The sequence below is a fragment of the Neltuma alba genome, unplaced genomic scaffold, assembly GCF_004799145.2.
Source record: "Neltuma alba isolate B1F8T4 unplaced genomic scaffold, ASM479914v2 tig00001604_pilon, whole genome shotgun sequence".
Taxonomy (NCBI): domain Eukaryota; kingdom Viridiplantae; phylum Streptophyta; class Magnoliopsida; order Fabales; family Fabaceae; genus Neltuma; species Neltuma alba.
In genome coordinates this window covers 38,298-54,497 of record NW_021632528.1, presented here as the reverse complement: position 1 = coordinate 54,497, position 16,200 = coordinate 38,298, and the positions used below count along the sequence as shown (strand labels likewise).

General features: G+C 32.0%; 2 pseudogenes; one reads left to right on the top strand and one right to left on the bottom strand.

Annotated features, from left to right (window-relative positions):
• Positions 1-5,777: 5,777 nt before the first annotated feature.
• Positions 5,778-9,415, bottom strand: LOC114759590 (pentatricopeptide repeat-containing protein At1g09190-like; annotated as a pseudogene).
• On the top strand, positions 7,639-14,528 carry LOC114759553 (transcription factor IIIA-like; annotated as a pseudogene).
• The last annotated feature ends 1,672 nt before the right edge of the window (positions 14,529-16,200 follow it).

Here is a 16,200-nt window from a genome sequence, read left to right as displayed (position 1 = left end):
TAATTGAGATTTTATATTTAAGACCAAAATAAAAATCAAATAAGATCTTATTAGCAACAGAATCTGCCAAATAAAAGATCAAAAAGTTTAGTTGTTGTTTTTAAGGGGGTGTTTGGGTTTTTTCCAAACCATGGTTTGGAAAAAATTTGCCAAACACCCTTTTTTTTTTTGGAAAACCATGGTTTTCGTATATGGAGAAATATGTTTGTTGAAATAATAATTGCTCTAGTCAGAGAAGCTTTAACGGTGGAAAACAAAATTCTCTCTTCTCCCATTCTGCATTATTTGTAGGCTTTCACCTCCTCCCATTCTGAAATTTGTCGCCACCGGTGACAAAATTATTACAAAAAAATATTTAGTTATTTTATTATATATATACGTATTAATTTTAATTATTTTATTACTATATATTATTTATTAATATATATTAATTACTTTATTAAATTATTTTACAAAAAAACATATTTATTTATTTTATTAATATATATACGTAAGGTATATTTTATTAATATTATTTATTACTTCAAATAAAGATATATTATGAAATATATCTTATATGTAATTATCATTTAAACTTATGTCCTTTGTAATAATTTCTACATATAAAAAAACATTTCTAATAACAACTATCCAAACACTCTCATTTTATCAGAATCACTTTTTCAGAAAATCTATTCTTTCAAAATCTATTCTTTCCAGAATCTATTCTCCAGAAACTATTCTCCAAAAGCTATTCTCAAACCATAGTTTGACTTCATCTAAACACCACCTTAGTTTTGGTGAGATATCATAATCATTGCAAATGTACACAACCACATAGAGGGCAAGAGACAAATTAATGATTTAAATTCCAGCTCATCATTTATAATGATGATAATACGCATTTGTAATAGAAAATTTTTCTATTTATTCTATTTTGGGATCACAATATACATATACACTCTGCATTTCTCATTTCCTTTTTTTTTTGGCCGACGCACATCTCATCTCTTACAAAATATTCTTCAATTTTAATTTTTGACAAATTAAGAATCACAAAAAACATTTTTATGGATTAAAATATATGCACGTACATAACATAAAATGAAACAAGATAAAGATATATTCTTATTATTATTTTTATTAAAAAAATTGATAAAGAATAAAGGGATAATTAGGAAGAAGGACCAGAAAAAAACAATATTTATTGGGAAGGATCTTAAAAACTATAATTATTTATAAAGACCAAACACTAAAATATAAATATAGAGATGCTAAATTACCCTTAACTAAATTCTACATTTTCACTTATTACACCTCCATTGAATTTTTTTTCTTCACAACTTCTTAATTTTTACTAAAATTCTGTAAAATCTTTTTATCATGATTATTTAGAAAAAAATTACTGAAATCAAATCAAAATTATTTATTTGTAATCCAAAATATATTTTATATACCTAAACACGGAATGAAATGAAATTATTCATGTACATAAACCATGCTACCAATAGTTAATTTTTCATCTTCATCAGGTTTCAATTGAAATTTACTTTTTTCAAATATCTCATTCTTTACCTTTTGTAGTATAAATTGTTTTACTGTGTGTGTGTATACATTTTATAAATATATATAAATTTAAATAAACATATTTTAATGTACAATAATATAAATTGATGTTTAAAGTATGATGCTTGGATGCTTTGATAATTATTTTGCGGTTTTGCCTGATTTATTTGCATAAAATATATATTTAGTTATATAAGATATTTTGGGTTAATAATAAATAATTTTCATTTGATTTCAATAAATTTCGTTGCAAATAATTATGAGAAAAAGATTATAATGGGTTTTGGTAAAAATTAGGAGATTATGAAAAATCAATGGAATAAGAGAAATATAGAGATTTGGTTAAAGGTAATTTAGTAGTTTTACATTTTATTTTAGTGTTTGATCCTTATAAATAATTATAGTTTTTAAAATCCTTATTATTAAATATTATATTTTTATAGGTCCTTGTTCCTAATTTTTCCAAGAGTAAACAATGAAACAAGAAGACAATAACACAAATTTGAATAACAAAATGATGAAGTAAAGATGTATCTCACCAGAAATCCAGAACAGCACAGAATCTGCTAAGAAGGAAAAAAAAACACACACAAACAAAAAATTTTAATGTTAATAATGATAAGTAAAATTATATATAATCATATGAATTAATTGGCTAGTCTAAAATTAATGTAACCCGAGTACTCTCCATAATTTATGGATTCAAATGTAATATGCATTAATTACATTTGTCATATTTCTCACGAAATGTTCCATTATTTATTATGCCAAATTGCACATATTTAAATAAGTTTTTTTGCCAACATATTTAAAAATGATACAAGTCATTAAAAATTAATAATTGTTAATTAAAGATATAAATAATGAAAATATTTAATGCTTGATTTGGACTTTGGAGCAAAATCACAAAGTTCTTTTTCCAAGCATCAAGTTCAACCTCCAAATTAAATCTTACATCTCATATTTTGCAAAATAATAACCTTCAAAATATAAAATTATAAAATTTTAAATAATTTTCTAGCAGTCCAATCTAGTTATATAGCAAAGGGCAATGATATATAAGCATTAAAATAAAATGAAACATGCATGATCTAATATATTCTTACCGTTTTTTTTTGGGTGATGACTTCAATGTTGCTGGACAAGACCTCCTTTTCTTTTTCTTTCTTTTTTTTTTTTGTTTTTAAATGTGGAGCAATCCTAAGTGATAAACAAAAAAATGAAAAGATTCTTCACAGCAGAAGTAAAGCACACAAACTCTGCCAGATGTAAAACACACAAAATTAGTATAAGCAAAAGGAAAATTAATAAAAAATTAAATGACAACTATATATATATATATATATATATATATTGTATATACAAGATGACATATACAACATTTGGCATCATCACTACATTGATTTAAAGGTTAAGAATTTGTGGATCTTAAGAATAGTCATGAGCTTTTAACATTTCTCATGTTAAATTTGTGAAATATTTGGATATAATCAATTGGGATATAAAACTTAATTAGATCAAGATAATTAGATATTTGCACATAAAATCTCTTCTTAATGCCCAAAATTTAGAGCGTCATATTTAGTTTTGACACCAAAAACTGTTTCTGTATATAAAGGTCAATATTATGATTATTGCAAGATAATGATTAGAACTAGCTAAATTAAAAGTGCAAACCCATCATATAACAAAAGACAAAACTATAAAATTATAACATGGTAAAAAAACTTCAAATCAAAATAAATCCTCACCTTTTAGTAGAGATTTCAATGTTGTTTAACAAAGAAAACCTCCTTGTTTTTTTAATTTGACGAGGAACAAAATAATGAAGAGAAAATGAACAATCTTTCCACAGGAGGATAAGGACACAGAATCTGCGGAGCAAATGACAAAAAAAAAAAAAAAAAAAGGGTTTCAGTTTTAAAATTAAAGGTGGAAGAATCGATCATTACGAAAGTATAAGGCAAGAGACAAATTAATGATCTAAAATGCAAGCCTATTACGGCGACCTCAAGCAGATTTTTTATACAGAATTGAAGAGAATGGTTACAGAAGAATTTGAGAGATGGAAAATTAATAAATAGCTTACCGTGGAATGTTTGTGTTTGGTGGAGCTTGCTAGAGAATCTGGAAGCAGCGTAATTTGCAGATCTTCGAACATCAAAGAAAGGATCTGGAAGGTTGGCAAATCTGGAGCTTTGCAACGGACATAGTTAAAGCTAAATCCTTCCAGAGGAACCCCGGTGAGGTAAGAGAGGAAGAAGTGAGAAGGGTTGAGTAGTCCAGCTGAAGGTTGGATCAAGGTGAGTTCTGATGGATCGAGCAGAGGAAACTGATTCTGAGGAGCTTTTTGTTGCTCCAAAAGGAAAGGAGGTTGTAGGGGAGAAGCCTGCTGACTGTGTAAGAATGGTAAGAGAAGCTGTAGCTCCTTGTAGACAATGAGTATCCTAGTACGCAGATCTGGTGATCAGTGTGCTGATGTCATGACGAAACTAAGCTTCTGGACAGCTATGAACAAGGAGTGTCGGCCGTGCCTTCAGATCCCGTTGGAAGTTGCGAATGTCTTGGGTGAGGATGAGGAAAGAAGGAACTTTTGGGACATGGGTTAAGGAGTTTTGGGTCTTCTTTTGTTTTTAATTTTTTCAGTTTAGGCCTTGGGCCTCCCTGTTATCAAAAATAAAAAAGTGCTAATAATATGCATATAAGCTATTATTCGGGTCTTTTGTATAAGAATTTGTTGACTAATTTTAAAAAATTAGTTAAATTAGTTATTTGTAATAAATAAGTGCTGTGTTTTCTAAAATATCCTTATTAATCAAGTGTATCAGCTAGAACTATCATTACTGCAAGAACTACCTTAGAAAAAAAAAATAAATAAATATGAAGATAAAAAGAATTTGGATCTTATATTTAAGATCGAAATTAAAAATTAACTAGCAATAACTAATTTTTAACATACAATTAAGTGCTAACATATAAGTTATATCATAAAAGCATAAACTCTTTTTTGGCATTAACATTCTAATACGAAAATACCTAATTAAATAAATAAAACACAAAATAAACTAAAATAAATCAATTGGTCAATGACACATAAAACCTTATCTCATTTAGTCATTAGACCCCGTAGTTGTCCACTTAGAAACTTACTCAGTGGGTTAGAGTTGTTTTTTCATATTGTTCCTGTGCATCTTTCTGTTCCCACCCTTCACAATCAGGGAGACTTGTTCCTACTAAAGAAGAGTTTATTCATAGCTTCCTTAATCTCCATAGTAATTTTATGTTTCTACTCGAGTTATCATTATATTCTATCACTTGTGCCATCCTTTATATGCCATCCATTTTTTAATCTGAGTTTTCATGTGATATTTGCGTACTTCACTGTTCTCTTGAAGGCTTGATTGGTCTTCTTTTTTTTCCCATCCATCAATAATGTTTCTTCTCTAATGCTTCTCCAATCTTAAATAACCTATTTTGTAGTACAATTTACACTATAAAATAAATCTTATATTTAAAGCCAGATGAGTATATTCTTATCCTGCTTTCTTCTTGGGTTAGCCATGAATAATTCGCAGATGCATGTGGGATGTGATCAACCATATACATTAAAACCCTCGGGGAATTAATGCGTTTGTGTAGGGAACTTCAGTTTGGGAGATCACGTTGGTGGAGAAATAAGCACTGCCTCCAAGTTACCAATTTGGATTAAATTCTTGCCTTCGTCAGTTGGTGGAAGTAGCAGTTAATTTAATTCAATGTGACACAATGACCAGCATTAAGAAACAGAAAATTGCATGACCTCTTTGCGGCCAGATTGATAGGTTATTAGGTTCCTTGTAACCTTAATTGCTTCGTACTAATGTACTTCACAAAATAAAATCTGAATGAAGAAAAACCTTCCATACACAAATCTACATTATGCAAGTGCATTTCTGAACTACTGGGCAAATTCTACAACGAATCAACCGCAAGGAAATATAGAAATTTGGTAAATGTATTACATGTATGATGTAATATGAATCACAAATAATCAGCCCGATACAGAAGAAATTACCTACCACTACCGATCTTCTGTTCAAGGAGATGTAATACGAATAAGTTAATGATGCAGATTAACCTGTAATTATAGCTAAGAATGATAAGCATGCAGAGCCGTCTCAGACCCCTTAAAATATAGAATCCTCATCGACCACAATAATTACATCCATTTCAACCGACATTCGGTAGTTTCTTTCTTAACTGCCATGCCCTTCTGGTCTGCCTTAGAGATTAGTCCCATACGAACATGAAAGTGTCCTTAGCATCCTCAAAGTTTCTTAGCAAGCGATGAGAGATAGGGTTCATTCAACCTCTTTCAAAGCAGCACGTCTCCATCTTTGGCTCATCAAACATTGTTATTGGGAAATTGTGAAGTTGAATGCACTTTTCTGGTTTATTGCACATGAGGCTAATAGTAAAGACAATGAGAGACAGTGTTCATGCAACCTCTTCCGTTTCCCTAGCACGATCTTTGAGCATGAAAATCGATAATTCATGTAGTTAGTGAAGACCAAGAAACAAAGCCATTCCTCAACTAACTCAAACTTGCAACTAACCAGTTGCACTCTGTCCAGGACTTTTCATGATGCTGTTTTGCCGCATCAGTAATCTAACCTTTTCAACCTCATCCCATTTTCCTTCTTCTGCATAAATATTGACAATAACACATAATTGCCAGAATTCAATGGTTCCAGATTGATAAGCTCTTTTACTGCAATTTCTGCGAGTTTCCTTTTACCATAAGTGCGGCAAGCACTAAGCAATGCGCCCCACAAGGCAGCTGTAGGCTTCATGGGCATGCTTCTGATCAAATCATGAGCTTCCCATACCTGTCCACAACGTCCAAGAAGATCTACAACGCAGCCATAATGCTCCAGTTTTGGCTGAAGTTCAAATTTTGCAGTCACCCAAGCAAAGAGTTCAAGCCCTCTATCTGCTAAGCCTGCATGAGCACAACAAGCTAAAAACACTGGTAAAAGTCGAGTCAGACGGGCTAACGCCCTTCTCTATCATCTCCTGGAACAAGTCAACCCCCACTTCACCCTTCCCATTATAAGCCAACCCAGATAACATGGCGTTCCAAGAAATAACATTTTTGTGAGGCATTTCATTAAAAATGCTCCAAGCAACTTCAAGATTTCCAGACTTGCAATAGAAATCCACAAGTGAATTTCCCACAGCAATGACATCTCGTTGAAACCCTCTGGAACAGGCATAAGAATGGATCCATTTCCCAGAATCTAAGGCTCCTAGGTGAGCGCAAACAGGCAGAATAGTGACCACAGTTGCATCATCTGGTTCACAGCCCTGTTCCAACATTTCATGAAAAAGTTCAAGGGCTTCTCGGTCCTTCTTATATTGTGCTAGGCAAGAAATCATGATATTCCAAGAAACAATACTGCGTTCCTTCATATATCTGAAAAGCTTAAAACCTGTTTCCAAAGAGCCAGTCCTACAAAACCCACGAATCATCAAATTACAAACAATTACATCTGTATCAAACATTGGATCAAACACCTTCTCGGCATCTCCAATTCTCTCACAAGTTGTATACAATTCCACCAACCCAATGCGAATGGAACCATGGCTTTCAAATCCAGCTCGAATAACCTGGGCGTGAACACACTGGCCAAGTATGTAGTCCCCGAGGTTTGAAGTGGACTTAAGCAAAGGCGCAAAAGTATACTCATCAGACAAAATACCACGGGTTTTCATAATGGAGAAAAAGTGGACAGATTGCTGGAAGGGAGCACATAAAGAAAAGCCTTTGATCATGGAATTGAAGAGGAGAATATTGGGATTACGGGTTTGGTAAAAGACACGAGTGGCGTAAGACATTCGATGTAGAGCAGCGCAAATGGAGACGAAGTGAGCAAGGATCTGGTTGGAATGATGGAGGGCATGGCGAAGGAAATAGGCATGAATTTGGGTGATTTGGGTGCGAGTATTGCGACCATGAAGAAGACGAAGAACTTTTCGCTCAATTTCCTGGCAGTTTCTGCTCATTCTGTGTCAATACAATCACCATGCAAGAGGACCCACCTTTGTTGTTAAATGGGAAAAGACAGGATTGGCAGGAACAAGCCCAGGCCTACTAAAGAAACGGACTTTCATGTTACAGCAGTATCTGCATTCCGCAGCGTTGTTCCTCCTGCAGTGGCATCAATCTCATTCAACAACTATGACAGTATTCAGGGGTGGAATGAATTGAAGATGTCAAAGAAGATGATCCCCAAATCTGAATCTCTCTCAAAACACATCGTATCACGAGGTCCTTTTTTGCCACTCTATTAATCTCTTGGTCCTTGGCTGTTATATGACCAGTCCCTTCAGATCATTACTGGAATTTAGGAATTTTTCTCTTTAAACCTGCAGACAAAATCACATAAAATATTTTAATATCATGTAGTCCCAAAATATTCAACATTAATACAATTTAACCCATAAAAAAAAAACCGCAATCTCACATGTTAGCATAATAAATTATGGGTTTATCAATGTCGTTGGCCAAACACCTGATTTTACCCTCCATGGCCACGGATCAAACTGACCAACTTCTACTTCCCGCGAGTGTGAGAAATTTGTTCGTTATCTCCAGTTTGAAATAAAGCCTATGCATTCAACAACAGAATTTGTTCTAATAATTCTAAATTCAAGAGTTCTCACTTATATGCTAACACCACGAAAATGTAAAAAGGAAAACAACTCATTAAGGGGGGAAAAAATCAAAACCAAATCTTCGTTAGCCAAGGTAGAACTTGGATATCCTAAACAGTAAGGTTTTTTTCCCCCTAAAATTAAGTTGTAGCCAGTTTAAATGTGCTAATTTCCAGCAAGCGGAGGAATTGAATTCCACAAACCAATTTATAAATAGCCAACAATCTTAATTTAATTAAATTCTTCTACAAGATTGCACAAACATTCCAAGCATATCTTAGCTTAACTCATACAATAAACACTAAACTTTACCAATCAACAACCATATAACTCTTAAGCACCCAAATAGCTTCCAAGATTAGTTACAACACCTTCATTATGGCGTTATATTGTTAGCCAAGCAACTTCAAATTCCTTAGTTAACTTCTCAGCATTATTTACAGAGCACATAATTGGATTCCATAGTTCTCCTTCCGCAATCATCAAAATTTTTAATACAATACATATCCAGATACACTTCATTCTCTCAAGTCTAAGCCAAACAAGATCTCCAAGTCTCTTTCTTCTTTCACACAATTCGTCAAACACCTTATAGGCATTCAACTTAGTTCAACAACCAGCCATCTTAAGCCACAAGTTAGCAGCCATAAATTATTGTTAATACACACACACATATCAGTCTCCACATTCAAAGGAACTCGTCAAACCCATCAAACCAAAACTTATCAAAGTTCCATGCAACACCCCCCGGGCAACGCCAAACTTGAAAAATAAAAGAAAGAATTAATAAGTCCAATACAACATCACACACCCCGATTAAATAGAAATGAAGCAAGTTATCTCCAATCCACTCCCCACAACAGCAACGACGAAAACAGGGGAGAAGAACAATGAAAAATCCTCTCAAATGCACCGCTACCCAAGCTTTGGAAAAAGATATCGGACTCGAGCTTACTTAAATCCTTACTAGCCACGGTTAAGAAGGAAGAAGAAAAGGGAATGAAGCTCAATCCTTTTCAAGCTACCAAGGCACCGATCAGAGCAAAGAAGAAGACAGAATGGCAAAGCTTGAAGGAAGAAATGCGGAGATTAGCATTACCGGCGAACCCACGGCGCATACGCAGCCGACGAACGCGCGGACAGGGGAGGACAGTGGGGGGAGCGATGGAATCGCAAGTTCACGCACCAGAAGCTCTTCTTCAAAAACACCCCCCCCCCAAAAAAAAAAAGGCAATGAACTGATTGGGAAGGGAAGGAAAATAAACTCTGATTTTTTTGGCAGAAAATAAAATCTAATCTTAAATCTTCAGATTTTTTTAAAAGGCAATTTTACAATTTAATTCGTAATAAAAAAAAGCTGATTAACTTATAACTATTAAATTACAAAAGTTATTACAATTACTATCTGTTTTCTTTCTCTTTTAATGAGCTTTTTGTTTTTTTTCATTTCAAGATGAGGTTACTACTTTAAAATTTACTTGATCACATAATTGTTATTGTTATTCTTAATAATTCTCAAATTTTTGGTTCATTACAATTATATAATATAATTGAGATCTTAATTTAGCAACTGATATATCTAAAATTATACTCCTCCGGTTTTTAATATAAGACCCATTTAACTAATTTGATTATATTAAAGAAGTTAGGTAAGTTAGTTAATTATAAGAAATGTTACATGTTTTTCCTAAAACACCATAATTATCTTTCTTAATACCCTCTCTCCATCTTCTACTTGATTATGGTTGAGGGAGTATTCATAGGGGTAATTTAGATAAACTTGATAAATATAATAAATGGGTCTTATATTTAGGACCAAAACTAACTCAACAATTGGGTCCTATATTAAGGATTGAAAGAGTATATTCAATGGAGTTTAGGACGACACTTAATGAATAATCCCAAATTCCAAATGATTTAGGGGGTGTTTGCCTAACTCTAAGAGTACTTTTGGAAATCACTTTTTGGCTAATAGAAGTAAACTTCTCCATATATTTAATTCATATACTGTAAAAATACTTTTAAAATTATGGTTTTGTATCTACTCAAATACTTGCTTAATTGAAAATCCTTCAAATATGAAAATACCTAATTGAATAAATAAAACACAAAATAAACTAAAAATAAACCAACCGGTCAGTGGCACATAAACCTCAAACATTCTCATTTTGTCATTAGACCTCGTAGTTGTCCACTTGGAAACTTACTCAGTGGATCTTGCTTTGAACAACAACAGTGTAGAAAATGTCCACAAGATGTGAAATAGTATCTCCGATCTTTAATATAAAAACTAGTTAACTAATTTAAATAAATTAAAAATTTATTAAATTATTTATTTGTAAGAAATATGTGTTATCTTTTCTAATAAGGTATATTAGCTTTAATATTTGATTAAACCTTTAATTTTGAAAATAAGAAGAAGAATAAATATGACAGATAAAGTGGATTTGGTTCTTATATTTAAGACTAAATTAAAAGTCAAACCGACTCTTATACTAAGGACTAGAGGTAGTATTACAATATTAAAATATTTAATACCTTTAATATTAAATATTTGTTATTCAATTTTATCACTTAATTATGCTACAAATATTTAAATTATATAATTTGATTTTAAACTATATACTACATCCGATCTTAAATATAAGAGCTATTTGACTAATTTGAATAGATTAAAAAAATAAGTTATGTTAGTTATTTGTAATAAATAAGTGTTGTCTTTCCTAAAATATCCTTACTAATTAAGTTTATTGGCTAGAACTACCATTCTTAAAAGGACTATCTTAGAAAAAATAAATATGAGAAAAAATAGATTATGATCTTATATTTAGGATCAAAATAAAAGTCAAAAAAGATTTTATACTAAGGACCGGAGATACTATTTTAATATAACGCTAAAATACTTTCTCTTTATCATGTTTTATCTCATCCAAGTAAAGGGAATGAGAGATAATATTTTTTTTCTTCTCTCTATTTTTTCTATTTCTATTTTCTTTCTTCTTAATTTTTTTTACCATGCAGATCAAGGTAAGAGTCTCTCTATCCGCATTAAACTCTTAAATAGAGTTTATGTCCAAAATCTATAAAACCTTTTTCAGAAGGAGATCCCCTCAAAATCTTCCCTTTTCTTTTCTTCTTAAAATTTCATTTTTATTGTTGGATCAAAGAATATAAGGTTGAAATTTAATAGGTAGAGATAGGATTCTAAGAGAAAATGAGGAGAATCGGGACCCAACTTTTTTCCAACTTTTTTTTAATAAGACAAAATGATATATACTTAACTTCCTTTATTTATATATATATGTGTGTGTGTGTGTGTCAACATCATTAATAACCAAATAGACTAACAATGCATAATACTCCCACCTTTTTTTTTAGTCAATCAAAACCGACATTTTTTCAAGAAAAATTAGGGATAAATCTCTCATTACAAATTTAATTGGAAAATAATCCCTAGAATGATTGATTGCACAAGAAAAAATTAGTTGTACACAAAGAAAAGTAAGTTATACAAAAAGAAAATTGTTTGCACAAAACATTATTTAGATATAAATAATTAGTTTGCATATAAAAAAATGACTTGCACGATTTTATTTGCACAAAAAGAAATTGAGCAACACATAGTACAAGAAAAGATTATTGCATACAAGAAAAAATAAATTACACACGCAAAAAATTAAGTTGCACACAGTGGAAGTTGAGTTGTAAAAAGTTTTTATGTTCTATTTACCAATTAATTTTTTAACCAGGGATTTATTCTCAATTTTCTTTTTTTTTTTTTTAATTTTATTTTCCTTTCTCCTTACTGTCTATTTTGTTGGTTTGATTTCAGCCCTTGAGGTCTGGTTCATTATTCGGTATACGCGTCGTTGCCAAACTGCAATGTGGCCTGGCCATTCGTTCCAACCTTTTTGTAGGGTTCTAGATGCCAAGTTCTCATCTTCTGATCTGTTCTACCTCTACCTCTTATCTATGTTCCGCTCTCTTCTGCTAATTAGATAGCTTATATTTGTAAGTTAACCTATCATAGCTATTACTTTCGGTTCTATTGTTTATTAATTTTTCATGTCGCCTTTCCTAATGTTTCCTAGATTTTAGAGTAATGGGTTTGGCATTGGGCTTTTGCTTGGGGCTTATGATTTCCATGCTTGCTTAATTGGGGCAAAATCTCGATACAATTAGCTGGATTAATTAAATTTGTTGGATGTTTACACTTGGGGTATAATGTGTTGTTGCTGAAATCGTTTATAAGTTCAAGATCCTCAGCGATTTCATCTTCTGATGCATGATTTCGTATGTTCCAAGACTTTTGAGTCCATCATTACACCCGGTACTGATAGGAGGAGTTGGAAAGAGTCAGAGTGGATAAAGATGATGAAGCCACGGCACAAAATCCCATACTTGCAAGGAATGTGGTGCTAGTTTCAAAAAATCAGCCTATTTGGTGCCGCACATGCTACGCCATTCTCTCGAGGTATTTGTTGACAATCTATTACCCTTAACATCTATTGTTCTAATGTTCTAAATTTTTTATTTCCACCAATACATCTTCGGACCACCTTGTATTGGTGATTCTAAAATTTTGTTCAAGATTGTTTGTATGGGTGAAGATAATTCATAAAACAATTGGTTCTGAAATAAGTAAAGCCTTTCTGATTACTATATTCTCCATGCTCTGCCAATCATCCTCTTCAATATCAAATCCTTAAATTTGCATCCAACATAAAATATCAGTCTACACATTTGACTTTTTGTGAATTTACTCACAGACAATAAATTACATTTTAACTCAGGAACAAACAATACATGTACATTCTTTATTTCTAGATGCTCAAACAGTTTAACTACTCTAATACTGCACACCCTCATGACAAATTCCATTAGCTACTTTTAGTTTAAAATCCTAATGGAAATACTTAAGAGATTTGGACATAGATTTCTTACCGATCTGTGGCTCTTAAGTTAGCAATATAGGTTTCATCACTAGTCACCATAAACGGAATATATGTATTTTATAGGGAAGATATTTATACTATCAGAAATTATGGATATTGTTGCGTGAAGCATTGGATCCCCAACAGAGAACTCCAAAATGCATGAGGCAGATGTTATTGACTTGATGGATCAGTATGAAGAAGGGAGAACTCTTTAGAAGCTCCATCATGGGAGCCTCAGTCACACTGTTTAATGAGGTTTGCAGTTGGTTTGCTTGTGTTGTTTTTATTAGATCTCAGATGACACCTTAGTTTGACGTTCCAAATTTAACAATTTTTTTAATGATTCAGAGGCCATATGTGTGTTCTATTAATGATTATCAAGCAAGTTATAGAAGAAAGGACCACTTGACCCGTCACCTTCTACAGCATAAAGGGAAAACCTTTAAATGTCGGATCAAGGATTGCAACCGTGACTTTGTATTCCAAGGGAACAAGACCATCTGTATTCTGCAGTTAAGCTAGACCTAGTAGAGGTAGTCTGCTTGGATCCTGGTTGTATGAAACATTTTACTAATGTTTAGTGCCTTAAAGCCCATATCAGAACCCGTCATCAATTTGTAACTTGTGAGACTTGTGGGAAAAAGGAACTGAAGAAAAATATCAAGCGGCACCTCCGTTTGCATAAAACTAGCTCTTCATCAGAGGAATATAAATGTGAACATAAAGGCTATAGCAGCACATTCACTAGTGTAAGTCATTTCTACTCGTAATATTGTATGATTTTCATTTAACTGAAGAGGTTTATTTGAAGCTAATATTGGTGACGTGCTGTTGGTTTGCATTGACAGAAATCTAGTTCCCCTCCTTAAGTTCAAAACTTTCCATGCTTCTAATTTACCTTCTTTTGGGTTGCATGGACAGAAATCCACTCTTCATGAGCATTTAAAAGCTGTACACTTCAAAGAAAGACCATTTGTGTGTAGCTTTCCTGATTTTGGCATGAGATTTTCCTACAAACATGTGAGGGACAAGCATGAAAAAATTGGGATACATGTTCATAGACATGTAAGTTGTTACCAATGCCTAATCATTCTAATTTTCACCAATCATTATGCTTGTTGCGTAAGCATTGTTGAAGTTATTGAGTATATATTGAAAGAAAGTTTATGGTTGCCTTGCTGTAGGGGGATTTTGAAGAATCTGATGAACAATTCAAGTCAAGGCCAAGGGAGGGCGAAAGAGAAAATGTCCTTTAGTTGAAATGTTAGTTAGGAAGAGGGTCACTACTCCCAATCAGTTGGAGCATTGTTTGTTTGGAGAGGATGCAGAGTAAATGCATTGAACTACCTTGAATAATATAGGGAGCCTATAAATAGTGCAATTTGGTTGGAGTTCTGAAGTCCTGTGATTATGTACATAGGAGCCCATGGATTAATTAGTGTAATTCTTATTTGTTCATAATATTGTTGTGCTTGCCTTTTGTTCCATGCATTCAACTGTAACCAATGTAGGCCAAGAAATGCCCAAAAGAATCCCTATACTGTTGTCCAGCCTAGAAAATGCCTATCCCGAAAACAAGCTTGATATGCACCTCCTGTTGTCATCATCATGTAATATTGGGTTTGAAATCATGTTAGAAAGCTTCCAGAACGACACTTCCAGCGAAAAACGAAAATCTATCACGTCTTGACGCTTCCAAGCATTTAGGCTTTCTTTAGAAACGTTTATAAGCACTTGAAAATATATTTCACGTAAGCCGTTTGTCTTTTCTTATATATTTATTTTATATTATGTAAATCACGATGAAAAAGTTGTTTATAAATCACTCTAAATAAGCTCATAATATTTGTCTGGAATCATTTAAATAACCACTTATAAGTAAGTTTTACGCAAGTCGAGATAAAATTTTTTACACATATATGCTTTGTAGTTCATAAATCACGATTGAAAAGCTACCTAAACACTATTTCAAATTGTTTTAGCCTGTTATCAAGTGGAACACAAGCTCGGTTCAAAACAAAGCGTTGAAGATTTTACTAATCTCAGGAGCCGCTAGGTTATGGTATGGAATAGAAAATTCTTGATGCAAAATAGGTAAAAATATATCCATATAGATGCCAAGATATGTCATCAACACGCCTTCATATATATTAGTTTATAAGTCAAATAAAGATAAATATAAATATTTTTAAATAATTTATTTAATTTTATTAATTTTCTCAAATTAGTTAATTGGGTTTTGTATTAAGAAGCAAGCATAATATTTAGTAGCAAGTTAAAAGTATAGGTAATTTTCAATATATTGTTTAATTTTTTGAAATTAAAGTAAGATCTAGAATAATATTTTTTTTGCAAATAAAAACAATAAAAGTGGGTATACAAATTTATAGTTTGTTTTTCCCCTCCTTAAAAAGGAAATCCTTGTCTATGAGATCTTGCAGCGAAATACAATGAACTAGAACCGGTTTATTGCAGTTGGCAATGTGGATTATCGTTCTTATTCCTTTTCCCTTTCTTCCTTTATTTATTTATTTTTTTTATTTTCTTATTCCTCTTTATCAAGTAAAGCCGAAAGGCTTGCCGCTTTCCAGCTTGGAAAAAGACAGGATGTTTTGTTTTCTTCGTAATTATTTTGTTCTGCCAACTTTTCTTGGAATTGTCTGATGGCTTATATTTAATTGGTATTTCATTTATTATTTTTAAATATAATCATTATTAAAATCATAAAAATAAACTTTAGATCATACAAATCAAACTCCAGATCAAAAAGAAAGACCATACAAATTAAACTTATACAGTATAAATATGGCTAAAATATAATTTTTCTCTTTTAAGATTACATCAAAGTTTACCTTTAGTCCTCTAAGTTTATCAAATTTATTTTTAGCCTCTTAATCCTAACAACATTAGTATCATTTTAAATGTTGATTTGTGTCGGAAAAAAATAATTATTTGATATAATTATATTCATAATATGTATCAAATTTGTTAACTCATTATTTTTTATTAAATGAGATTACTA